Raw genomic sequence first — 26,531 nt, 5'->3', positions numbered from 1 at the left:
CTGGCATGTTTTATAGGTTTGGTAGGGGCATTTCCTCACACACTCGTAGCAGCCTTTCTCCCTGAGCTACTTTGTGGTTTCAAGCCCTTTCCATACCTTGATGCTGTCTTTCCCTGCATCTCCTCCTCCCGTGTGTGCATCCTGTGAGCTGACCTGTGCTGAGGAGTCCCTGCCAAGACCTCGTGCAGGTTTTGGGAGTGGAACCGCCGGGCTCCCTCCTACGCAGGGCTGGGGCCTCCAGCACTGCAGGGCTGGCTTCGTTTTCAGGAAAACAGAATAAAGCAGGTCCGTGTTAACTTGTCTTCACAGAGCTGCTCCTGGCTGGGTCATAGCTGGTAGAGAGACAGACTTCCAGATTTTCATGTTGTGAAGAGAGAGCCTGTGCTTGGCTGTGTCTTCATAACTGTTTTCTGTCACTGCACGCCTGCAGTAGTAGGAGGTAGTGTTACATTTCTGGACAAGGCTTTGAACAAGATCTGCTGTCAAAACAGCTTGATAAACTGCTTACTGTGATGCAGAATGCTGGTCTGTCATTTTGCAAATTGAATTGCTGGAAAGCTCTTATGATTATTAAAAGATACTTTGTGTTAATTTAATTTCCTGTAAAAGACACAAGCTGCGTGATTTAAAGAAACAAAGCAAATACTTAATCAAGGTAAAAGCAAATCCTTCATATCTGTGCATATGCAGTGCTTAATTATTGCATATTTCTAATGACATCCTGTGCAGGGACAAAGTAAAAAATTACACATAAAACCCCTGTACTTTAAAATTTGTCAGTTTCGAAAAAAGCTGGAAAATGAGTAATGAAACCCAGGCAAAGCAGGAATGAGGAAAACATTGCTTTAATATCTTCTCTGAGTGATGAGAAGCAGGAAATTTTCCCCTCATTGTATTTTAAATGAGTTTAAAACTGTGTTCCAGACAGCTTGTGAACAATCAGAATTCAGGGGTGGTTTTGTGAGCAGAAGGGCTATTATTTGGGCTTTCTGGCTGGGCTCCAGCTCAAGGGGTCTCAGTTGGGGTGAAATGCCTCCTTGCTATGGGCAAGCACAACTGTTGCCTCCCCCGCTGTTCCTCAGGGACCGGCAGCCTCTCCTCCCATTTTTATCATGCTGATATCCTTCAGAACTGAGTTAAGCTCTAGTGATCTCACCCATATATTGAACTTGACTCCTGCTGGCAGTGAAGGGCTTGTGTGCCCAAAATACTGAATGATTGTCTGGCCACTCTTCCCGTGGTGTTCTCAGCTGTGTGTTCCTGTGGAGCTGGTCCCTCTCAAATGAGTCAAACATGAACCATCTTGGGCATCCTTCGAAGGAAGAATGCTGCTCTGGATAGCAGTAGGTGTGCTTTTAAGGATTTCAAGGGGTCTGAAAGCTCTGTTGTAATTATATACAGCACTAAACTGTTATAACAAACATATAAAAATATGTATACAAATGTTGTGTTGCTTTCTGAGTTTGTCTGCAGGGTATGATGGAATTGTGTTGAAAATATTGGGGGAATACTTTGAGAGTTTTGGGGTCCCTGAGTGTTGGTTGCCTCCAGTGGTGCTTAGGCACTGCTTAAATGTGCTTAATCAAACATTTGCCTGTGTCTCCTGCCAATTGAAGTTAAGCATTGTGCTCAAATTCAAGATGCAGATGGGAGGGCAAGTCAGGGAGAGTGCTGGAGTTAGTTCTTCAGTGTAGACAAACTCTCTGGTAATCAGTCTGTTTATCTAAGTCCTGCAGCAGTTTAGCATTCCTGTTCTGTGTTTCCCTTTGCCTGAACTGTCCCCTCCTGGTACACGGCTGTTCAAAGTGTGGCTCACCTCAGAAGTGGCTCTGCCTGTCCATAATACATCAAGTGATGTTCCTGGGGCTGTGTGTGCTTTATAAAGTCTATTGTGTGGATAGATGCTTGTATCATCTCCAAATGCTTTTCCTTGCAACAATGCTAATGCAGCATAGTTCATCATGAACTGAATTATCATGTAGTGATATTTCTCTTACAAATACCCGACCCTGGGAGCGAGGTTGGTGTTTTATTTACTGGGTGTTGTTAAAGAGCTTTCCTGTGTCCTGCTGCTGCCTACTCTGCTCTAGAGGAATCATAGAATGGCCCAGGTTAGAAGGGATCTTAACACCCAGTTCCAGCCCTCCTGCCAAATGGACATCTTCCACTACCCCAGCTTGCTCAGAGCCCCATCCAGCCTGGCCTTGGACACTCCCAGGGATCCAAGGGCAGCCACAGCTTCTCTGGGCACCCTGAGCCAGGGCCTCAGCACCCTCACAGGGAAGAATTTCTTCCTAATTTCTAATGTAACTCCATATACTTTCAGTTTAAATCCATTCCCCGTGCCCTGTCAGTACATGTCCTTGTCAAAAGTCGCTGTCTTGTAGCCCCAGAAGGTGCTTGAAGGTCTCCCTGGAGCTGCCTTTTCTAAGGGCTGAGCAGCCCCAGCTGTGAGTCCTGAGGGAATCCTGCTACCACGTGTGACTTGGGCAGGTCCCCTTTGCAGGACAGCTGGGGAGCTGCGTGGTTCCCTGCCCTGCAGCCCAGGGTGTTCCTCTGCTGGCTCTCTGTGTGTGCAGCGTGGCTGTACCGAGCTGTCCCCAGGCTGTGACCCTGCCAGTGTTCCCAAACCGAGCACTGCAGGTCACAGGAAGTACAGCTGCATCGCTTGGAGTCTCCTCAATTCTTTAAAAGGATTTCCTGGGAACAAAGGCTCTTATTGCTCTCGTTCTTCAGTTTGGTTTGTTGTTTTTTTTCTTCTGCCCGCTAATAATCTTGGCTTCTTGTTCACTGTTCTCTCTTGTTTTTAAGGAGGCTGGGGAAATAATGATTTCCTTGTTTTTTTAATTCTGAACTAAGTTTGGCGTGGTATCTGTAAGGCAAATAAATCTCCTTTTTGCTACTTCTTGGCTTAAAAATACCTTTAACTTAAGAGAAAATACAGATCTAAAATAAAAAATACAGTTTGACCTTTATTAGTTAGGAAAATAGTGATGTAATGAAATGGCTACTGAGAAGCATCAGTGGCAACAATCACATGGCCCTTTACTTGTCGTTTTCCTGGCTCCACTTTTCAGAAAGCCCCATGCTTTGCCAAAATTGGCTCTTAGCCAGTGCAACTATAGTGCCACATGAAGCTTAAAGTCTGTTTTGATATCTGCCCTCACCCAAATGATCAGTTCCATCAAATTTAGATTGAGCAAAGGTGGAGGGGACAACTGGTGAGGGGTTGCAGCAGAGTTCCCTGCTGTCCCATCTGTCCCAGAGCAATCTCACCCCACTGGAGCTGCCTGCCAGACGTGCTTGCCTGCAGCACAGCCCTTCTTCCCCCTGGCCAGGCAGTCTGGAGCAGGAGGGCAATGGGCCAGGGGGATAGCCTCTCCTTGCAGCCCAGGTTAAGGGCAGCATCCCTGGGGAGGGCTCTCAGGTGGCCATACAGCCACCTTCCTTCCTTTTCCCACCCCACCCTGCCCCTTGACATCATCTTGGGGATAATTGCAGCTGTTCAGGGCAGCAGAGAGCTCCAGCTGCTGAATCAGTGGGCACAGGCATTTCGGATCATTCTCCCTCGGGGTTTGGGACTGACTGCATCTCCACAACACTGACTGTAAAGGATCTGTGACTGACATGAAAGGACTTGGAAAACATTAAAAATTGGTTTAGCCCTGCCCTGGCACCTTCTCCCTCTGCTTTAATGACATGCAAGTGTAACCATCAGAGCTTGGCTTTCTGGGACTAATCCAGCCTTGGCTTGAGGAAATGGATATTTAGGTGGTGCTCCATTAAGTCAGTGCTATGACTTTGTAAAAAGTGTCCTTTGAATCAAACCTGGTTCCTTTGTGCTCAGACAGAGAGTGGCCTGGGTTAGCAGATTCCCCTGCCTATCTTTGTTCAATGCTCTCTTCCCTCCCTGACTTTACAGTGCTGTTGGGTCTTACCTCACTTGGCTCCTGTGGTTTGCGTGGCTGCCATGTGGGAAATCTGCTGCCATCCTCAACCTGCTGCAAATCTGATGGAAAACTCTGTTGTTTGTCTTGAACAAGGAGTTGAGGAGACTTGTAGTGGCTCGTTGACCCTTTGAAAACACACGGAGGATGGATTGGGCAAAGTCCAATTTTCAAAGCCATCTCCCATGCTCTGGTGTGTTTGTTTGCTTTTGTCTGTACTAACAAAGCTTATTTTGAATTCTGTATCAGCATCCTATGGAGGCTCCAGTATTACCTCTGGATTTATTACACCCAACTTCACAGTGTTGGATTTGCATAAGCTTAACAAGGTTACAATGTACAAGTTTAATTAAAAGTAGTAGAGCCTTTGGATAGGAAGTCAAAATCTCTATTATTAATACAGTACAATTAAGTTTCTCATTACCTAGCTAGTAATTACACAAAATTCATTGCATTATGGAAAGATTGTTTGGAAACAGAAGCATAGAGGTATGTAGAAATAGGCTTTTGCAAATTCCAACTGCCTGAATTGTTCTACTCTTAAAAAACATTTTCTCCCTTTTGTCTTAAATAGTACTATATTTGCTGTTTGGAGTTTGTAACTACAGCCTATTCCTTTGCTTGGCGTGGATGGTTTTAAACAGCTAAAGCTTTGAGGTTTGTGTGTCATGAGGTGCTGCAATCCAGTCATTCATTTTCTCTTCCTTGGTGAGTGTTTACAGAAATTTTGAGGGCTCAGCGAGGACTTGGACTCATCCAGAAGCAAAATCATCTGTCGTGAGCACTCTTGAATAACAGGGAAGGCTGGATACAAATCTATATTCCCTGTTTTCAACTAACTTGTAGGGAGTGGTAGTCAGTGCAAGATAGTGCACTATTTCAGAACTATTTCAGCAGTGACCTTTTCAGCATCCAGCATATTTATTGTCCAAGAACTGCTGGAAGAGCTATAGTGAGATGGATCTTAAAAGTCTGGATTGCATGCACAGGACTGGAGTCTACAGCTGCTCTGGGTTTAGGATGTCTTTTGTTGCTTTCCCTGAGGGAAGCCTGCAACAATGAGGTGAAGAGATGTGCTGGAGCCCTGGAATGGGTTGGCAGCAGAGCCCTGAACATGAAGCCAGAAGGCAGAGCGTGCTGGAGTGTGATCACCAGGCAGTGATTCTGGAGTCACAGCTCTGGGCAGACACACAAGTGCATTGCTCTCCTGTGGCATGTGGTGCTGGTGACTGTCCTGCTCTCCTGTCCTGTGCTCATTCTGAGCAGCAGGTAAACTCCATTTACCCTGCTCTGCCTGGAGAGTTCAATTCTTCAGTGCTACAGTGCTGTTTTGGTTTTTTCTTTTAAGAAGGATTTCTTTAATGAATTTCTTTTGGCAAGCAACTCCAAGTAAACTCAGAGATGTAAAGCTTCCTAAATTACTCATCTTTTCCCCACAAAAGTGGGTAAAACGTAGAGCTTGTCTCTGACATTTTCTAATGATCAAATGTATCTGGCTTCAGACTGAACATCTGAAAGAAACTTCTGGGAAGGAGAGCCATGGAATAAACAGCAAATGAAATCACTTTACAGCCCTCTTTTGTATTAACAGAGGAGGAGAAGAGTGATTACTTCTTAGCAAATTAGGCTACATAAAAGAACTCTATATAAAGATTATAAGTGCCCTAATGAGTAATAATCAGTGATGAAAGCAGAAAGGGGAAATGCATTATCACCAGCTGCATTGCTGCCATGTCTCTGAGGATTACTGGGGTTTAATGAGGACCTGTGGGAAGCTCTTTCCGTAATTCCATCTTGCAGGAGGTGATCTCAGCCTGCAGGTCCCCAGCTTGCATGAAGGGCAGGGAGGGAACTCATGAATTAAAAAGCAATGTGGTGTTGCATGTTGGGAGCCCTGTGCTTGAGATGCCTTCTCTGCAGAAGAGAGGCAGCAGGCATCTCCATGGGGCAAGTTGTGCCCTGCTGCACACACAGCTCATAGAGATCTTCCCAATTTGTCCTTCTCTTCCCTGCATTTCATTTCTTGTGTTCTCCTGGTTCATCTAGACCTGGTTCATCTGTAGAGCACTGTGTTGATATAGTCCTCTCTTAATGCTCATCTTGGCCTGCAGAGCCCCACATTCAGAAGAGGGGGCCAGTTCAGTGTCTCCTAGACCTTGTCTTTGCTGGGTTAGAGGGATGCTAGGTACCTAAGGATGGTAAACAAGGAATGTGTGGGAAGTGCAGGTTGTGTTGCAGCTCAGCAGCTAAGGGGTTTCATGGAAATCAAAGTTGTTGCAGTGTTTTTGTGAGTGATGACTTGCCCTGCAGATAAAGCAGGAGCTGGGTTTTACTGTTTAGTCAGGTATGGAAGGCTGTTTTCTCCCCTCATAAGTTTATAGGATTCTTAGAAGAAATTTCAGGATAAAAGGAACTGAGGCAGAAGCCCAATCATTGAATCAGTCTCTCATGCTGTGTGTGGAGGGGTCTCTAATGAGACCAAATGACTGTGGACAGTGATGAGGGTGGGTTTGGATTGCAGGAGGTGAAAGATATGGTGGTGACTTGCCCTGAAAAGACCTTTTGGAAAGACCTTCTCCTGTCTCCATTGCTTCCACCATCCCCTCCATGGGACAGCAGCACGTGCTCCTGAGTTTGGCTCAAAGGGACAGACCCTGCAGCCTTCCTGTGAGAGGCTTGGGTTTCACCCAGCCCTTCTGCACAGGGAATGATCTCCCTGTGCTCCACTGCCTCTCCTGACAATGGTCCCTTCCCCAGTTTCCCTGTTGGAAAATAATCAGTTTAAGTGATACTGAAGTCTTTTTTGCTGTCTCCCAGATTGTATGCAGCAGATAAAAATCTGTTTGGGTGAATTGTTAGGTTCTAGCAACATCTGTTTGTAGGATGTTTAATAGAAGCATCCTTGTGTGGGATGTATCCTGCTTCTAATTTTAGCTCTTCCCTGTGGGAAAGATGATTATTAGGTGATTTCTAAATGAAGATATAACACAACAAATACTTAATGGTACACTTGTTTACCCTCAGCATCTTCTAAGTAGTTTTTTCACATCTGACCTTTCATTTTGGGAGTCTAAGCAAAGCTCACCTCTTTCCTTAAAGAAACAAACAACTGCTGTTCCACAAAACAAACCAACCAGTTAAGTATGAAATACTTACTTATCCACATTCCATGTGAAATATGAAGGTGGCTCTCACTGAGCTGGTTTCTGTTTGGCTGCTATGGTGGCTAGGGCTTGTTCTTCCACGACAGTGAAAACTGGGTGGATGAAGTAGGAGAGTTTATTGGACTGAGCTGAGTGGAAAGCTCATAGGTGAGGATGCTGCTTTCTGGGGTCAGATATACAATCATAGACTGGTTTGGGTTTGAAGAGGCCTCAAAGATCATCCAGTTCCAGCCCCCTACTGTGGGCAGGGACACCTCTCACTATCCCAGGTTGCTCAGAGCCCCATGTAGCCTGGCCTTGATATCCCCATCTGTCTGTTTCAGGATGTGGTACAATGAATTTAGTTAGTTGAAATTCATTGTGACTTAAGGCTTATTGTTTTTGTGGGGTACCTTTACTTTTGTGCCCAGACTCTGTCTTGTTCCCAGGCCCAGTGTTTGGAAGCTCGTTTCCATAAGTCTCACCCCCTTGCTCCTGACACACTGCAGTGCTTGGCTCAGAGCCCTGGGCTGTGGATGCCAGCACCTGCTATTAATAAGTGGAGCCAGACTATCCCAACTGGAGAGAGATCCTCTCATCACAGGACACATCTGTGCTCCTGGCAGGACCAGCATTTTCTCCATGCTGCCATCGGGACGTGTGTTGCTGTTGACCTGGGGTTTGCAGGAGCAGTGGAGCTGTTGTGGTGTCTGTCTGTCTGGAGGCTGGCTGAAGTTCCCTCTGACAAGTGGAGGATGTGGTTTTGCTTATTATGACCCTGGAAAGCTTGGGAGGAAGCTGCTGCTGGTGACTTTTTAACTTGCTGTGTAATTGGTATGCACTTGGAGTGGTGGTCTAGAAGTGGAAAATGACTTTGTATCTTGTTTAGCCCCTGAGTCATGTACTCTGCCTGCATCTTTCTTTTCTGTCTCATGAACTGCCACCTTGCTGTTTTCTCTGAGCAAAAAGCTGCTTTTTCTGTTGTTGCAAGACACTGACCACTTTAAAAAAGCTAATGAAGTGCTTCCTCTGAGAATAATGCTCTCTAATTGTTAGTGAAATAGTTTTTAACATTGGTGGAAACATCCTTGTTTGTTCCTTAACTAAAGTGCTGTAATAGGTTAGTTATAAAGCAGATTCCTGAATAAAATTAGTAAGTGGGACTAACTATATTTGCCACTGGTGGCCCTGGGACTTGCCCTGAGGTTGCTGGTGGATCAGCTGCTGGGCCAGCCAAAGGAGGGAATTACTGAGTTCCTGCAGCAGAATCTGATCCTGTGAGAGGCTCATTTGGATGTATCTTCTCTACCTGCACAATAATTTCCCCCAAAGGTGTAGGAATGTGACATCTGTTTGGATCTCTTTGCTTTCTGGCAAATGTGGTCAAAACTGACAAGCAAGTTGAAAATTTAATAGGGTGAGGACTGACAAACAACACTACCACATAAGCTTAATTTCCTTAAGATTCCAGGCCAGAAATGTGTGCTGAAGGTTTTATTCTGCAATCATGTGCTTTAAAACTGTGTGGAACAATGTGATTAGTAGAAATGTTATTTTCAGGATCATTTGCAGTGCATATGAAAGCACAACAGCTGAATCCTGTTGTGCACATGTGTATTAGCATGTAACCAACTTAAAAGGGCTGAAACAACCCAAATGTCTGCATGGAGAGAAAGCAAAATACAGGTATAAAACTTATTTGAAGATGGCAAAACATCTAGTTAAGTTGAAACTAATTTCCAAGGTTTTTAACTCTAATCCTTTGGCTGTCTCCCCTTGACAGCAGCAAAAGGATGTTGTTTTGTTCTTTTTCTTAGTAAGTGCTTTTGGGTTTTGCTTCTTGCAATGCTTCCTCCTCACTTCCCAGCTCTGGAAACACAGAGTTGGGCTGTGTGTGCTTCAATAGCAGGGTTCTGTAAGCTTGTGGTGATTGGAGCTGTGTAAGTTCCTTTGAGGAATGTCAAAGTATTGCTGTGAATGTGAAGGATACCCAGAACAATTAAGGGTAATTGAAGGGCAGGCATGTTCCTGGAAAGTGGTATGGGGAACTTTATGTGAGAGCCTGATGCCTTTTTGTCAAGGAATATCATGTGCTTATTTTGAGCAGAGTTGGGAAGGAAGACAGAAAGCAGAGTATGGTAACACCAGTGAGTTTTAGGAGATGAACACCACTGATAGAGCAGTGCCTTTTGCTTTTGATGGAGTGTGCCAGGGTTGAAGGGATCAGGGACATGGAGGCTTTTCCTGGCTCTTTTGCATATGTAGTGGAATAAAACCAAATTGGTGCCTGAGAGAGATAACACTCTGATAATCTTTGTGTGTTCATTTAGTGATAGCAGTGCTTCACTGTGGTATCTTGCCCTAAAGAAAAATCCGTCTCCTCTAACAGAGCTCTTGCAGCCTCAGTTGCTTTGGGCTGCTGTCTGATTAACAGGATCCATGGCTTTAGTCAGCTCAGTGTCAGCAAACGTGACACAACACTGAGGGGAGAACAGCACCAGCACTTGGTGCTCTCAGATCTGTCATTCTCTCATCTGATTCCACAGACTTATCATCACCCTGCTTCAATAACATGGGGTTTGGGGCATGAGATCTTCAGTTAAATGAATGAAGTAGTCTTCCATGTTTTTCAGCCAGTTCTGCATCTTCCATCAGCTATCATCTGCATTTTCACAGCTGACAGGAACTGCATGCAGTGGCACTCCAGTTCCGAGATGGACACAGTGATTAATATAAAATTAGTCATAGATTAGTCATATTTTTTCTTTGTGTAAATAACAACTAGTTTCACTTAATATCTGATCAGTCAGTGATTTGAAAGCTTTTATTGAAACCTTCTGCAGTTTGTTCTTGCTGCTGGTCTTACAAGTACTTCATTGAATGGCCTATCTTGTGTTATTCATCTCTGACTCATGAGATTATTCAGACTATTTTATTATGCTTCCATAAAGTGTTTCTTTGCTGTGGTGATTGGCTATGTTGTCTGTATCCTCCAGTGCTGCTGTGTGGATTCAGTGACTTCTGTGCATGTACATTGTTCAAATGTGCTGTTTTGTGGTAGGAAATGTTGTGTGAGCTATCAGCTGGTTGGGTCACTGGAGTTAATGCTGTGGTTAGTTTTGTTCCGTTGTGCCAGACCCCCTGGGTTTGGCTCAAAACTTGTTTTTTAAGCTCAGGGCTGGCACTTGTAAATGCACAAGTTTTGAGTTTCAGCTGTGGGTGCAGTAAGACCCCAAACCAGACTGCCTTGTTACCGTGGATGCTGTGTGATTTTTGTCTGTGTCAAAATGTCTGCGGCCTTCCAGAAACCAGAAATAATGATAAGGGCTCAAACATCTGTGTTTCCTGTTCTTGTCTAATTTGTCTGAGTGCAGCTAGCCTATCCCAGCATAAATAAGGTATCTGCTACATGGTCTGCAGAGACTGAAAAATGCATCCTGGGACAGGGTGACTGAAAGGTGAAGGAGGCTGTGTTGGTGGGTGATATTTGGCATGGATGGATGGTGTATATAGATGTGAGGAAATCATTCAAGCTGCAGTCCTGATTGCTTCCATTCAGATTCAAACCAGCCTTTGCCCAAAGGCCTTTTGCAAAAAATTGTGCCATTAGTGTAAGACACGCGTCAATGGCTTTTTCCACGGAAAACCATTAACTCTTCAGATCATTCAGACTGTCAGTGTTTCTTGCTTGCTTTGCTCCTTTGGCTTTAAATCCTCTTCTCACCTTTCCAAGGCAAGATACCTGGACACAAGTCAGCTTGCATCAGTGACTTCCTTCAAATTGTATTGATAATAATTTTTCCTTAGTAATTTTGAGTCCTGTTTGTGGAAATTTCTTTTTAAAACGTAGGAAGAATGTCACAGTAGCTTTTTAATTGAAACACAGACAGACATGAGGCAAGTGTGTGGGAAGGAGCAGTAGTTTGAATTGTGCTGTGACTACCCGGATCCCATGTTAGAGTAATTTTTTAGCTTTTAGTAAAGAGCAGGAGCTCTTTCAGATCTTGTATCTCAAAGCCTTGCTTTTCTTGATCAGAAATGATTAGGCAAAACAGATCTTTATTTTTATCTTGTAAAGAACAGACATGAATCAGACTATTTGCTTGCAGTGCTCTTGCATTCTTCTGGAAATATTCCTGAAACAAAGCTCTCAGGAGTCACAAAGCAAAGAAATAGTGCTGCCTTAACCTTTCTTGTTAAGCTGTGCCCCCAAACAGAGTGCAACGTGATTTTTTCAGGTCTTAGAGCACAGGGCTGTGTTCTGTTTAAATTCACACAGTGTGTAATTAATTGCATGAAGTTGTGCATCTTGGATTCAGAAAAGAAATGGGTGGCTGTTGCAGAAAACATTTGATTGGCAAGGCAAACTATTACTGCTGAACATGTAAAATTGTGGGATTAGGATTTGCATTTTCTTCCTGGTTAAAAAATTAGACTCTGGAAAAGAAAAAGAAAACCATATCGTGCACCTTTCTTTCCTGGGGATACTGCTAGGTTCCCCCAGGGTGTTTATACTTTGTGATGTTCTCTCTATGAAAGCAAAAACCCAAATAACTCTCACCTGATTTGCCTAGTCCTGCTCTTGTTAAATGATCATTCCTAACAACTGGCTCTTGGTTATGGAGTGGTTTTCTGGGAGGTTGTTTTCTTCATACTGGAAGTGAACTTGGATTGAACTTGGTGACAGACTTCGCTCTTGCTGTAAAGGCTGGAGAGCCCCCGGCCACCAGTGTGCCCTCAGGTCAGGCTGTGTGTGACTTGGGAGCAGCTATTCCCTCAGCTCCTGTTCTTGGATGATAATTGAACCTTCCAGTTAAACCAGAAAAGACCCACCCTTTCCCAGTAGTCCCAACAATTCCCAGGTTTCACTCTCTGTTCTGAACTCCAGACTTTCCCTGGGGGCTGTCAGCCTTCCTGGCATCCCAATGCAGGGCATGGGGTGAAGCCCCCTGGATCTCTGTGTCCTGTGCCCTGTTCAGGCTGGAGAAGTGCTGGAATGAACATCACAGCCAGTCCTATAGGAAATACTTCTGTAAACACTGTTCAGAGGTGAGGGTGTGCAAGAGGAATTTCTTTAGCTTAGGGTTAGAGGGTGTCTGCTAGGGTAGTGTTGGGGTTTCACCCAAACCAGCAACTAAACCCCAAAAAGTCACTTATTCACTCCTTTCCTGGTGAGATCAGGGGGAGAATTGGAAGGGTAGAAGTGACAAAGCTTATGGGTTGGGATAAAGAGTGCAAAAGCTGTGCACATAAGCAAAGCAAGGAATTAATTCTCCACTTCCCATGGTCAAGGAGGTGTTCAGCCATTCCCTGAAGAGCAGGGCCCCATCACAGGTAGCAGTGACTTGAAAAGGCAAATGCCAGCAGTCCAAGCACCCTCCCCCAGCTTTATATAGTGGGCATGATGCCATAAGGTCTGGAGTGTCCCTTTGGTCAGCTGTGTCCCCTCCCAACTCCCTGTGCACCCCCATCCCCTCACTGGGATGGGCTGAGAGGCAGAAAAGGCCTTGGCTCTGTTCAAGCCCTGCTCAAGAACTAAGCCATCTCTGTGTTATCCCCACTGTTTGCAGCACAAATCCAAAATTTAGCCCATGCTCCCCGCCGTGAAGAAAATTAACTCTATCCCAGCCAGAACCAGCCCCGGAAGTTCATTAGTCAAACTTAAATTGAGTTTGAGGAAGGAAGGACACGGGGGAGTGGGAAATGAAGCCCACTTCCCTAGCAGCCTTGGGAACAAACTGAATCCTTGTGTTGCCAGGGTCTGAGGCAGTTTGTTCCCTTTTGAGGAATGCAGGGACACGTTCCCTTCCTCATCAGGCAGCCAGTGGCCGTACAGCTTGCCCGAGGTGTGGGCTGAGTGTGTAGCTCTGACTGTGTAGAGAAGGAAATGACTAAACTTGCTGTCAAAGCACGGTAACAAAGAACATCTTTGATTTACCAAAATAGTGGTGGTGCAGAGGCTTGGGCATAGCTGTGGTGCTGCCATCCGTGCTGGGAGTAGCAAGTCAGTGTGGAGAGCAGCCCTCATGGGGAGTGCGAGTCTCCTGCAGTGTGGTGGGAGACGGACCTGGCTGGGAGCCTGGTTCTGAACAGCTGCTGGGGCTTCCCTGTGCTGCACAGGCCTCTGAGGGAGCTGGGGCAGCGCTGGTGGCTGCAGCAGGCAGCCACCGGCTGTGGCAGGCAGAGGTGGCCAGTCCCGCACACCAAAGGTGCAGCTGCAGGATCCCACAGCAGCTGTGCTCCACGTCTCCTTGCCCCTGCCCAGCTGCTGCCTGCGTGTCCTGGCAGCCCAGGCAACAGCAATCCCAAAGGTCCTGTCAATCTGGGAGCCTCAGCTCCAGTCAGATATTTGTAATGAAGGGGAGAAGCTCCATCTAATTATAGGTTTTCCATTTCGGCCCTTCATATTACTTTAGGCAGGCTTAAAATAACACGGTTAACTAACTTCTTTTCCCTGGCTTTGCAGTTTCATACATGACATTCTGCAGTGCCCTTTATAGAAACCTCAAATATTTTTTTTGCCCCGCCTACCACATTTTGTGTCTTTTTCCATCTGGCAGATGTTTTTTCCCTGTGTTGCACAGGGCTCAGTACATAATTAGTCTGTTGCAATAGCCTGGAGCCCCAGTCCTGTGACAGAGTCTGCTTGCACAGGCTCCTATGTCCTGCTCAGTTCTTTGTCATTTTTTCCCCTGGTGGTTTTGTTCAATGTACTCTAAAAAACTGTTCTGAGAAGTAACAAGCACCCAATAATGTGTGCCTTGAGATCTTCTATTGCAGCTTTTAACTGTACCTGGAAATATTTGGGGATTTTTCCTCCCAGTCATACAAGGGCTGAATTCTCTCTCTTCCAGTTTATAACCTCTGGATATTTGCAGCTTGTTGCCACAAGTCAACAACTAGTTAGTGTGCCTTTACTTTATTCCTACATTTTTGAGCTGATTCTTTGCTTTCCAGTCATGTTACTTGTTTGTCTTAAACTCCTGCTCTTTTCATGATTTTTGTTTGGAGAACAGTGTCTCAGTGTGCTAGTGAAGTGTCTCAGGTGGGGGTACGCTGGTTGTTTCTATCCTTCTACTAACCATATTTCACTGAGCATTTGTATTTGAGTCACTTATTCTTATGCCCCTTCTAATGGGAGCTCATGTAACTGCATAGGTTTGGAAGTTTTTAATTATTAGTTATTTAGTTATTAGTTATTCCCCAAACTTCCCTTTTGCATTTCAGATTCAAAGCCTACCCAGAGACTTCTCTTGTAACAGTTCTGTCAGATTTCCCATACCAAATAGCTCCTCTTCTGTGCACAGTCTGTGGATGAGAGTATCTGAGATTAAAACTTCCTGTCAAACCGCAGGAACAGAGAACATCTTTGATTTACCAAAATAGTCACAGTAAAGAGACTCAGGAATAGTTGTTGGGAGTGAGTTGTGGGGTTGGTTCAGTGCTATGGGCTCCTCTGACTTCCACTGGCTTTACTTCACACCCTGATTTTCAAATGTTCAGCAACGTTGGGTGCTTCTCTGGGATTTGTTTGAGTTGCAGTAGTGAGAAGGAAGCCTTGCCAGGTATCATTCACCTTTGTTTTGTGCCATATGTTTGTGATCAGCTGAGGAGGTCAAGGGCAGGCACAGGCCAACTGTGTAATGTAGAGATACTGAGAAATAATGCTCTTGGGAATTATTTGGAATTAACAAGCTCATTTCCTTTTTGTACATCAGTTGTCATCCTTTAATCTCTTGGTATTAGCTTTTTTTAAATGGTGTTATGTACATTATCCACAGTGCTTCCTGTATCCTGTGTCACTTGATAATAAACTTTTACAAGATATCACTGTTAAGTCATCTCAGGCTTTGAGTGATTAATCAAAATCTCTGTTTCTCTTTTTCTCAGGGTTGGATGTTTATATGGATCAGTGGTACTTGCTCAAGAGTGACAGTGGAGATCAACACTAAGTCTGTTCCTCTGAGTGAGTAATCTAAACCCACTGCATTGCTGATGTCTATTATCTACTATCTGCTGGTTTTTTTTGCTTTTTAATATCTTACACAACAGCTCCTTTGGGCTTTCATTTCAAATATCATTAAAATGATGCTGTATATGATTTCTCAAAAGAGTTGTAGAAGAATGTCAGTCTGCTTCTGCAGATATCCATTGCTTTTGCATCTTTTAAAGGATGGTCCTTACTTAACACAGTCTAAGATGTTGTTTAGTATCAGAGAAATGTGGAAACTGTGTTTCATGACAATAGATGTAGGGTTATCCAGTGGACTGTGTCAGAGTAATGAAGTATGTTCGGATTATCCAAGAAGCAAAACTGAAATGAGCTGAAATGTGGCATGTGGAGGGTTCAAGCAGTGCCAGTGCACCCCAGTTTGGAGGGTTCAGCTCCAGCACAAGATCCCCCTGGACATGCTGTGACTGAGTGATGCAGCTGTGCATGTGCAGTGAGTCTGACTCAGCAGGTCTGTGGCAATGTGCAGAGAAACTGCCAAGGGCTTTCAGATTACTGGGGCAAGTTTATGAGAAAATGCATTCAGCAAAACAGAGTATGTGTTGTGAGATCCTTTGGAAATGTCCCAGTTTTGTTGGCTTCAAGGAGCAGCATTTTGCATTCAGTCTAGACTGATTTGATCCAAGTAGCCTAGTGCATGTCAGAGCTGGCAATCTTGTTTTGGGGATGGTTTTCCCTCATCTACTTTGTTTTGGATATTATGGTATGATTTAGCTTCTTAAATTCCAGTTGGAGAGCTGGGTCAGATTGCTGAGCGAGCACTTGATCCCTGCACCCCTTGGCTGGGATGTGCTCATCCCATAACTCCACAGCTGGGCTCCCAGTCCTGCAGGATGTGAGGACTGGTGTCTCATTTAAAATGCCATTTCCCTTATTTTACTCCCTTAGCCTCTCCATAGCCCTTGGAGTGCTCCTTTGTGGCTCTCCAGCCCTTCCCACACTAAATCAGTGTGCATGAGCGCTCTCTGGGATTCACAGCTGCCCAAGGACTTGGAAAGAAGTGGGTGTTGTGGCTCCTTGTGTGTCAGAAGCCCTGAACTCCACTGCCAAAAGCTTTTATTCCCTGGTTTTTAATCAGAGGTCTGGTGGCACTGGAAGTGGTTGTCACCTATTGTCTCCCATCCTGGTCACATTCGTTCAGTTTTATCACCACTTATCAGGCTCGGTGGGATTACACTCCAGCTGGATTTGTATCTATCATGGCTGTAAAAACATGGTTAAAAGTCTGATGCTGGCTAGCAGCCACCTTCTGCTTGTGTGTTTGGAGACTTTCAATCTGCTGGCATCACTGTGCAAATGTCTTACCTTTGCTGGAAGTCTCTCCCTCCTTGCTCCCCAGATGCTGTGCTGATTCCCCCTGCCTGGGACATAAATCTGCCTGGTTCTCCCTGTCACTGGTGCTGCTGCTCCCTGGGAGGGAGAGTGTGTGTCCATGTCCATCCAGGACTGAAGTAGCAGGTGCTCAGTCCTCCCTTCTCCGTTCCTGTGGCTCCAGGACTGGCAGTTTCTGGCGTTTGGAGGAGTCAGACCTGTTGCCCTCAGCAATCAGTCCTAAAAGCCTGATTTCAGGCTGCTGCTTGCTTTCCCCATTAAACAGATAAACAAGAGCCTCTCCTAATGAGGTGGAGGAAATTCCTGTGCCTGACTCAGCACTGACAGGGCAGGGGACTGTGTTTGGGGCTGCTGGCTGCTTCTCCCAGATGGAGAGGAACATGGGCTTCTTTGCTGGGTTATCACAAGTTCAGCACACGTCTGACCTCCAGTCTCACCACACAGAATACACCAAAGGTTTCAGAGTGGAGTTTCAGTGCCTCTGCCCATGGCCTCTATTTATCCATAAAAGCATGGATTTCCATCTTCCCTCCTTGGCTAGCTCCATGTTAAACATACTGCTGCCAGTTCAGCCTTGCCCTGCAGTAAGGCCACATATATAAATAATCCAGAAAAGCTAAATAAGGCTTTTAAAAACAGCCTTAGCTGAAACAGTGTTGTGACATGAAGACACAGAAACCTGTATAAGTCTGTGTAGCCAGAGTCAGTCACACTCCCTGCAGCTCCTGCTCTTTCCTAGCAAAGCCCTGCAGGTTTGCAGGTGTGTCTTCACCCTCCTCCACCAGCTCTGAGTTAGGTCTGTGCACAGTGGCAGCAGATTTTTGGTGTGTCTAAAGCTGAGGCAGAGCACCACATGCAGCACTGAAATTATATCCAGTCCACCCTCTTACAGTGCCTGTGTGCAAGGGGCAATAATCAGTATTTGTTGGGTTTTCTGCCCTCAATGTCACATTGAATACAGGAGAGAGGGAAGCACAAGGCTATGTATTGCATTTATTGGCACTTGATGGCTTGTCCTGCAGGGCCCAGCCCACACACAGCTTTTCTTGGGCTTTTAATAGTTGTGCTAAACTCAATTGTACTCAAAATAGTAATAATTTCAAGCATTTCCCCAGAGCCTGTGGCTGCTCTGAATGTTTATGGGAGGTGCAGCACTGCCTATGGTTGGGGCAGGCAGGGAAGTGGGATGGCATCTTTCTGGTATCTTTTTCCTCCCCTTTTTTTGAGAGGAAATACTGCTGCTTGCAGAAAAGAAGTGCTTTATTGTGCTTTTGCTCCTCACACTTTATGTGGTGTGGTTTGAACTTAAAGTTCTGCTCACCCCCACTTCTGCTGGCGGCTCTGTCATACCCATGGATTTCTGCAGAGAGGGGGGATGTATCTGTCTGTAAACACGGAGCAGCCTGCCCTGTTTGTCCAGCATGTGACCCCTCTGCTGCACACGGCGTTTTCCTGCCTCCCTCCCATCCGGTTCTTCTTATTTTATTGACTTTCCCAGTCCTGGAAATTGCTTTCTATTCAGAAAACATAAATTCATCCCTCACAAAGCTTGCAAACCTGATTTCAGTTCTTCCCTTATTCTTTGAAAAACTCTTTTTGCTCTCTTTAAGACCGAAAATGTACATTTTCCATGTTTATTTAGGCAAGTTTATTTTGTTCTGCAGAAATCTTGTCAAAAGCTAAATTTCTTTGCTTGCATTTATAATCCTCTGAGGTTTATGTATTGGGAATAATCTCTGTGAGCTGGAAAAAGATGGTCCAATCTGTTTTAAGATGCCCCACTTTTTGAGTATTGCATCTCATTAGGAATACAGTTGGCTGTTTGCATGGCTTTTTTCTTCCTCTGTATAGCTTGGGGGAGAAAATACATCATTTCTTCATCTAGTAATAATGCTTGGCACTTTGCATCTTCAAAGAACTCTGTGGCTACGGATTGAATAATTCCTATAACACTGTGTAGTAGCTTCTCATTATCATTTCCTGTGTTCTGCAGATGGGCAAAGTGAACAAGAAGTCAAGTGAGCTTAGGCCATGGAAAGAGAAACAAGGTCAATCTGAGTTCCCACCTTCCTAACTTCTAATAGAGCAAAAGAAAGTTTGATTCAGGTTGACACAAAGGGAAATGTAATGATCTTTCCTGGTCTTCTTCACTACTTACTTAAGTGCATTTTCTGGTGGTGTTTTTTGATGGTTTGTTTTTGTATCCCTAAATAAGTTTTCTCACTGACTGATGTGGTTGGAGGTGTGTGAGGAATTGTCTGAAGTTTTATAAAGGTGAAGCAGCATGTTAATGGGATTAGGTTTGTGGGGTGTCACTCACTGCTGTCTGGGGGGAGCTCTCTGCTCCTTCCCTCCTCTTTACTCTCAAACCAGAGGCAGAGGAGACCTTTTCTGTATTATTTGGGAATATTTTTTCCCCATCTTGTTTTCCATCTCAGACTAAGATGGGAAAAGTGAGCCTCAAAATGGTAACTGTGTCAATACATAGAATTTGATCTTTCTTGTTTCATCCACCACATGCCATGGTAAGATATTTTTTTTTCCCTCCCAGGGACTGTAGTGGAAGTTGTTGGCTCAGAGTGGTGTCTGGAATGATGTCATTTGCAGAAATAATTTCATACAACTGCACTAGGCTATAGGCCTTGATTTACAACTGTTTAATTCCCAAATGCATTGCATGACATGTAGAAAAGGTGAGTGCTGTAGGCAGTAAACTGTGGAATTAGGCACTCTGTTACAGAGGAAGTCACGGTAACAATTTTGTTGCCTACTTGGTAGAAGTTAGTTAAAACTTTTTTCAGGTATTCTGTCTTTTACAAAGTTGCTTTGGAGCCCTGGAGAGTGTTAGGGCAGTTTAGTCCTCTTGGGGAGAATGGATAATCTGCTAGGTGCAGAGGAGCATGGAAATCACATGAAGAATTCCTTCATTTTCTTAGGAAAATCTCGTGGCTGCTTCTCTGCAGGCTGTGAGGTTCCCTGGCCACCTTCTGACTGGCTCCAGATGCCTTTTTGATAAACTTCCAGGCAAAAAGCCTTGCTTGGCTTAACACAGCTTTGTTCTGGGCATGCCATGGTAGTGAAGGCAGTGGAGAAAGCAGCTGTCTCCAGCCATGTGCTCTTTTTGAGGATGCAGAACTTTGCAGAGACTTTTTTAGGGGCTCAGGATTTAGTTCCAAGATTATATTTAGTTTTCTGTTTCTGATGGGTGGGACAGATATCCTGATGCCTTAGATGAGACCTTCAGTGATGGACAGCAGCATCAAGGTATCACAGCCAGTATTTTTATTTTCATTTCTCTTTGACTTTCTTATATAGGGAATACCTCATTTGTGCATGCTCCTTCCCAGTGCTGGGCAGAGCTGTCCTGAACCACTCTGTGCTCCCGGGGCTCTGGGTTCATCCTCTGCCTCTCATGACACCCAAATTGCTGATTACTCGTCTGCTGACTTTTTCAGGATCTGAATGTGGCTTTTCATGAATCTGGATGTTTTTCCTTTATTGGGCTTGGGAAGCTCTCAGGGCTGAGTTGGGACCTGGAATTTGCAGCAGTGAGTGCAGAGCAACTGGTGAAAGCTTTCATGCCTTTCTTGCCACGTATGAGTACTTGTGGTGAGGTCTTGGTGTCTCTCCTTTGTGATCTGGTAGCTTCTCTCACTAGATTTTGATTTCAGCTTCTTAGGAAAAATGTCAGCAGCTCAGCATGTGGGGAGCTGCATGTGCATCCGGGGTTGTTCTGTTGTGTTTGTTTTAATTTTGTGTTCTGTAATTTTTTTGAGGTATTGCATCCAAAAGTGGTGAGTGCCTCCAAGAATGTGCCCAGGGCAAATTGCCCGGATCATACTGATACCCGAGGAATTTTGTTGAGATCTTTTAGGATCTCTGGATGCTCCTTGGGTATTTGAAATTAAGAGGAAGGGAACAACTGGCTGGAAGGTGATTGCCCAGGGAGGGTTGGATCGGGCTGCATTTTTTTTCCCCTGCTGGGGCATCAAAGCACTGTCAGAAAGCACTACTGTCTTCAGTGGAAAACCAGCTGTTGTCATTTTCCAGCTCTCATCACTGCAAATTGGCAAGCTCCCCATTTCTCCTGTGTTTGAAAGGCTGAGGTGGTGCGGCCCAAGTCTGACAAGTGATAACCAGGGAGCCTGGCTGTGTTCTGTGGGGGGATTCCAGCTGGAAGCTGGCCCTCTAAAACGAGCAAGGAAGTGGCTTGAGGCTGAGCTATCTGGAAAATATCAGGGGGTAGGTGACAAGGTATGAAAGGCAAGGGCCACTCCAAGCAGTGAGAGGCTCCAGAAACCTGGCAGTGTCAGCAGTGGGAGAGATACTGGATGCAGCTGGAGATGGGCTGGAACTGGAACTCTGTGTCCAGCCTATCCCCTCTTTCTACGGGAGGCTGAGACCCACTCTGCATTAAATTGGTGTTTGTCTCAGCCTGCTTGTCTGCTGGCCAGCCCACACACTCACTCCAGATGTTCTTATCTCAAAACTGGAGATGCACCTGAAATTGTTCTTCCAGGATTTGGAAGCTTTTTTGTTAAAGCTGTCTGTCTGCCAGTGTTTCCAAGGACACATCACACTTTGAAATCATGGTATTAAAATAAGTGCTTTTGAAATGGAGGGAGGTTCATGTGCCCTACATCAGAAATTCCTGTTAGTGCTTATTAATCCGGTATATAAATGTCATGGCTTACATCCACAGGGTGTTTATATTGAATTTTAGCTGCATCAGTATCTCTTGCTCCTCAGAATAAATGCCATATAATCTGGTAATGAGCAATATTCTTAATTTAGAAACCAAAAATAGGACATAGACAAGTCTGAGTTACTGGAAGAAAGTAGGAAATAGCCTTACCACATAAGGGGAGAGCAAGTTCAGTTGAATCATCTAGCGTTTAATGTAATGCTAATGGCAGAGAATTCTGTCTGTTTCCCCAGGATGGCACAACAATTGCCATATTCCAAAGGCCTGATCCTCCTGTGGTACATCTCTTCTGAGGTGTGTAATGGGGTAGTTGGGAAACACCCTTCTTTCCACACCCTGAGGAGGTCAGTGCCCACCAACTGGAGGTGCATTAAGCAGTAGGAATTTAGGCTGATGCCCTCCAACACCCTGTTGGATAAAGGGGATAAAGTTGTTCCTCTGAGACCTACAGTGAGCAGCACTGGCTGGGACAAGATGGGAATTTGGGAGTGGAATCATCCTTGCTGTGGCAGGTGGGCATCATCCAAGATCTCTAATGTCTGGAGCACCTTCCAAGCTGACAGTCCTACACCTGAAGGAGGTGCAGTGGAACCAATAGTCATATAAGCAGCAGTGGCTAATAAAGTCAGTCCCTGATACACTAAGGGTGGTAATACTGCAGGATGTCCCCATGGGGTGATGACTCAGTGGCCAGTGCTTGTTTTCTCTACACCATGAGGGGCATAGGCTGTTAACTTTTAGCTCAGGTGCTGTCTGAGTGCTGGGCAGATGGGTGAACTTATTCAGTGGAGGCTTTCTGTGACTCATTGCCTTTTCCAGACAGCCTGCTCTCCCACCCTGTGAACTCCCTCAGTGCAACAGAGCAGCACTTGTTTGCCCTGATTCACTGAGTGATTTTTGGTTTGTGTTCTGTATGCAGTAACAGTGGCTCTGTGTAACCCTAAGTAAATTTTGCCTTGAAATATCTTGGTGAAGAAGTTGCCTTTCTATGTGATGGTGGTGTCACACTGAACCAGAGTGATGTGGAGCAAGATCCATATAGGAAGTAAACATATCTTTGTTGCAGACTTGGTGTGAGTTTTGGAACTTCAGAGTTTCTTGTGGTGCCAAACACACCCACGCCCCCCCCCCACACACATACACACCCACGCCCCCACACACACCCCCAGAGCTGTGCTCTGGTGGCGCCTCTAAGTGGGGAGGGAAGGCAGATTGTCACAACAATGATCAGGATCTTTGTGAAGATTTGCTCATGTTGTGTTTGTGGCAGAGGCCATGTCTGGCAGATGGTCTGAAGTCCGTCGTGGTGAGGAGAGGGCTGCTATTTATTACTGATAGCACCCACAGATGGCACAAAGCTGCCAGGATCTTTATTTTGAGGTCCTCTTTTGGTCACTTGGTCAAACAGAAATCCAGTGTTAAGCATGTTCTCAGCAGCATTGACTTCAGTGGCATTAGAAACATGCTTGACATCAATGTGGGCTTGTGCAACTTGCTGATCTCAGGCTGGGTGGGTCTTGCTGAAAAGCTCCTGTGCCGACAGAGAGACTGTCGCTATTTCAGGCTGTGGTTCTGCTCGGCTGTCAATCCAATTTAAGGGGACCAGATTATAAACAGTGAAATGCTGAGCTGGTGCAAAGCTGCTTTGCTGATAAGGAGCTGTTCAAAATATTTGGAAAGTTCAACTCTGCTGCGGGACTGGGCAACCATTCCTGGCTCCACTCCCAGGGCGCAGTGCCAGGGGTGTTTTGGCTGGTTTGCCTGCTTGGCCGGATGCCGAGTGGCCGAGGCTTGACGTGCCCTCGGTGTCACTGTGCCTGAGGGACACTGGGGGATGGCAGTAGTAAAGCAGCCATCCTGGTTCTGCCATCTGGGCAGTGAACAGCTGTCTGTTCCTGTGAGGACAGAAAATAGTGTGGTGCATCCCATCGGGTGCTGAAGCGTTGCCAGAAGTACCAAAACTGAGCTTACGGCAGCTCGGTGTCCTTGTGTCTGTTCCCAGCTCCCAACAGGAGATGAAGCTCTGATAGGTGGCAATGCTGCATCCCTGTCTGAGGAAGAGCTTTGTTGACTGTCAGTTTCAGCCCCAGAATAGTCTGGCAACAGAGCAAATTGGCAGCTTGCAAGTGCTTGCAGGAGCCTCTTTGTGTATTTGGTTGCATTTTGCCCCAAGACCTCAGCAGAGACTTCCACAGTTCCTCCCATGCCCTTGTCCTGGCTGTTGCCCTTTCCCACCCTGTCCTTCACAGTGCAACAATGTGCTAGTGTTTTATTGCTTCCCTTTGAGATCCTGGGCACTAATGGAATTTATAGAATCATAGAATGGTTTGGGCTCAAAAGGACATCCCCATCCAGTTCCAGCCCCTGCCATGGGCAGGGACATCTTTCACTATCCCAGGTTGCTCAGAGCCCTGTCCAACCTGGTTGTGGGCACTTCAAGGGATCATGGGGCAATCACAGCTCCTCTGGGCAACCTGTGCCAGGGCCTCACTACCTTCACAGGGAAAAATTTTTGTGTTAATATCTAAGCTAAACCGCCTGTCTCAGTGTGAAGCCATTCCCTTTTATCTGTCACTCCAGTTCCTAATGAAGATTCCTTCTCCAGCTTGCTTGTTAGGCCCCCTTCAGATACTGTAAGGCTGATATGAAATCTATATGAAACCTTCTCATATTTTTTTTTTTATCAAGGAGTGTTGTGTATTAAGTTAATGCCTTTGCATCCTGTGAGTATCTAGAGTAGCTACGCTTGAATGTTCCCACTCCTCTGTAGCCTATCTCATCATTCCCCTTAGGGGCCTTCTTTGCAGCTGTGCTGCCATTCACAGAATCTCTGCCAGCTGTGCTGCAGTGCTCTGGGCATGGAATTGGGAGGAGTGATGTGCACACTCCAGCACGAATGTGGTATTGTGTCCTCCAGATGGTTCCTGCAATCTCTCACCTGGATCAGATGCCTGATGCCAAGGGGTTTCCTGGTGCCTGGGTGCAGTGTTAAGGTGTGTTTTCCTGTTAGCAGGACATTGTCAGCCAGTGATTATCCCCCTGTGCTAAAGGTAGGGGCAGCACTGCTTTGAGCAACTGAAATAGCTGTCTGTTGAGAGGACGGGAAAGGGAAGCCCAGCAACATTGCTACATCAGGAGAAACTGTGAGTGCAGTCAGTTCTGACAGCGAGAAACCGTGTAGGTACACAACAAACAGCAGTAATGGGCTGCGTCTGTCTCCTCTAATGCTTCCCTATCTGATCACTTGTCAACATGTGTTAATCTCTGCTGCCACAGAACATGGAGACAGCTCTGAGGTTTGTGCTGTTAAGGGTGTGTGCTGTGTATAATTCACTGAGTGTTGTGACAGCCCTAGTGAATGCTGTGATCCACGCCATGGAGCCCTGGGATCCAGCTGCGTTATCTCCTGTGTTATTCAGGAGGAGTTTGGAGCCTTGCTGGCGTTCCAGCAGGAGAGGGAACGTGTGTGGTCATGTTACCCTCAGTAGACATTTGCATGTGGCTCTTTGGAGCACCAGGTTGCTGGCCCGCAGCCACACCGGCATCTTGGGATCTTGTCAGATCTTGCCAGCAAAGGAGCACCAGGCTGGGTCACAGTTCTTGGACAAGAAGTTTCCAGGGAACAGGCTGCTGATGCAGAGATACCACTGACGTCCTTGTGGTGCCCTGTGCGTTCTGACATGCATGCTGGGCGTGTTCCTCTTTTTCTGTTGTTACTTGGCATTTTCTGACTTCAAAAGAACACTACTACAATTCTAGTGTCAGTGAGAAATCAGTTGACTCTTCTTTGCCCCGTACCGTGGCCAGTTGTAAAGGATTTGAAATGAGTGTTTTGAAATCTGAAGAGGGGTATAGCATTGATTGTTTATGAGATAAAAATTGCTCAGGCACAAGTTGAATATCCACTTGCACTGAGCTTGGCTTTAGCAGCAGTGTGGAGCCATGCTTCACATTCCTGGATGCTGTTGCTACATGGAGTGGTGTCTTTTTTCCTCACTGGTGCAAAGTCCCCTCAAGTGAGAAGTTCCCACTGATAGGAATTTTGCACTAAGTCGAATGTGTGCTGTACCTGGGTAGACTCACCCCTTAAAATAGCCACGAAGACCAGAGTAACAGGAGCCCCAGCTCAGGTGAGCAACTTTTAACCTAAGCCCTTCAGGGTGACTGGTTTAGCCAAGCTGTTTGTTTTGATTTAATGCCCCGTTTACTTCACCTTCATGTCTGTCTTCAGTCAGGTTAGCTCTCTTGAGTTTGGCAGCTGGAATTGGGGAAATAATGGCTGTTTTACAACATATTATTGGCACACTGCTGTGTACAAGTTAAAAGTTGTTGACTAAGATGGAAGCTTCCTGCCTTGGCCCTCAGTGCTGCAGTACCAGGGGAGCCTCTTGGGCAGGGTTACCACAGTTAAGGTGTTGTGTGAGTACAGAGCAGGTGGTCTCAGCTGCCAGAACCACTGCTGAGTACAGCCTGAGGAGTGCCTGTGGCATGGGAACTTGCCAGCAGCCCTGTGGAATTGTTTCCTCTGGCTGGAAGTAGGATTGCAGCTGTCTGGCCATGGTCTGGTTTCTCAGTATTGTTTTCAGGCCTGAAGAAGTCCTCTGTCCCATGATCTGTTTGTTTTCCTCCTTGTCCCTGCGAGCTCCCTGGGCAGCCCAGGAAGCCAGAGCGCTGCCCTCTGGTCACAAGTCACTGGTCACTCACTGTCAGGCTGGTGGTGAATGTCTCCTCCTCAAGCCCTCAGGGGCTTGGTAGGTCAGGCTGGCTTCATTACCTGTGTACTCAATGTTTGAAGACACCCCAGGTACCTTACTCACACCTCTTTCTTCCCTGCCAAGTGCACATTTCTGCTAAATCTCTTCCTTCCCCTCCTCATCAATGGTTACAAGTGTGACTGGACATCAGCTCTTGTTTCATTGATACTGAGATTTAGTTTAGAAAAACAGGATGCCATGGAAGTAATTGTCTTGTTCATGTTGCTTTCCTAAATCTTGATTTTTTTAGACACAATACTGCAACAGGGAATTAAATCCCTACTTCTTGAAAAGTTTTTAATTAGCTGAAAATATGGATTAAGATCTTGCAATCTGTAAAATACTGCACATCATGCTGCTACATCTTGGGCAACACTCCATTTTCTTTTTAGGACAATTTAAATGGAATATTAGGGGAGAGGAAAAATATCCACCCCAAACCAGAGCACAGAAATGGCAATTTAGAATTCTTGACATTTCTCAGAAAGCTGCTTAAGATTATCTCCTTAAAATGGCAGATTTCGCCTGCAAGTCAAGTAGAGGAGCAGGAACTGATATTCCATTAAAATACTAGGAGAGGCCTAAATGCATTTATGATCATTGAGACTTTTGCAGAAAACAGAAACTTAAAACTGCCAA

At 45.6% G+C, this 26,531-nt stretch overlaps 1 protein-coding gene across 2 annotated transcripts in view; it reads left to right on the top strand.

The window, feature by feature from the left end:
• PPFIBP1 (PPFIA binding protein 1) overlaps positions 1-26,531 on the top strand; it is a 100,236-nt gene that overhangs the window by 14,013 nt on the left and 59,692 nt on the right. For both annotated transcript variants that reach the window (XM_005482819.4, XM_074539178.1), the window contains exon 2: positions 14,981-15,056. The gene's annotated coding sequence lies outside the window, so the exon portion shown is untranslated. The remainder of the gene's footprint in view (positions 1-14,980; positions 15,057-26,531) is intronic.

Source organism: Zonotrichia albicollis, chromosome 4 (genome assembly GCF_047830755.1).
Source record: "Zonotrichia albicollis isolate bZonAlb1 chromosome 4, bZonAlb1.hap1, whole genome shotgun sequence".
Lineage (NCBI taxonomy): Eukaryota > Metazoa > Chordata > Aves > Passeriformes > Passerellidae > Zonotrichia > Zonotrichia albicollis.
Note: the sequence above shows the minus strand (reverse complement) of the source record. Positions and strands in the feature narration are given on the sequence as shown.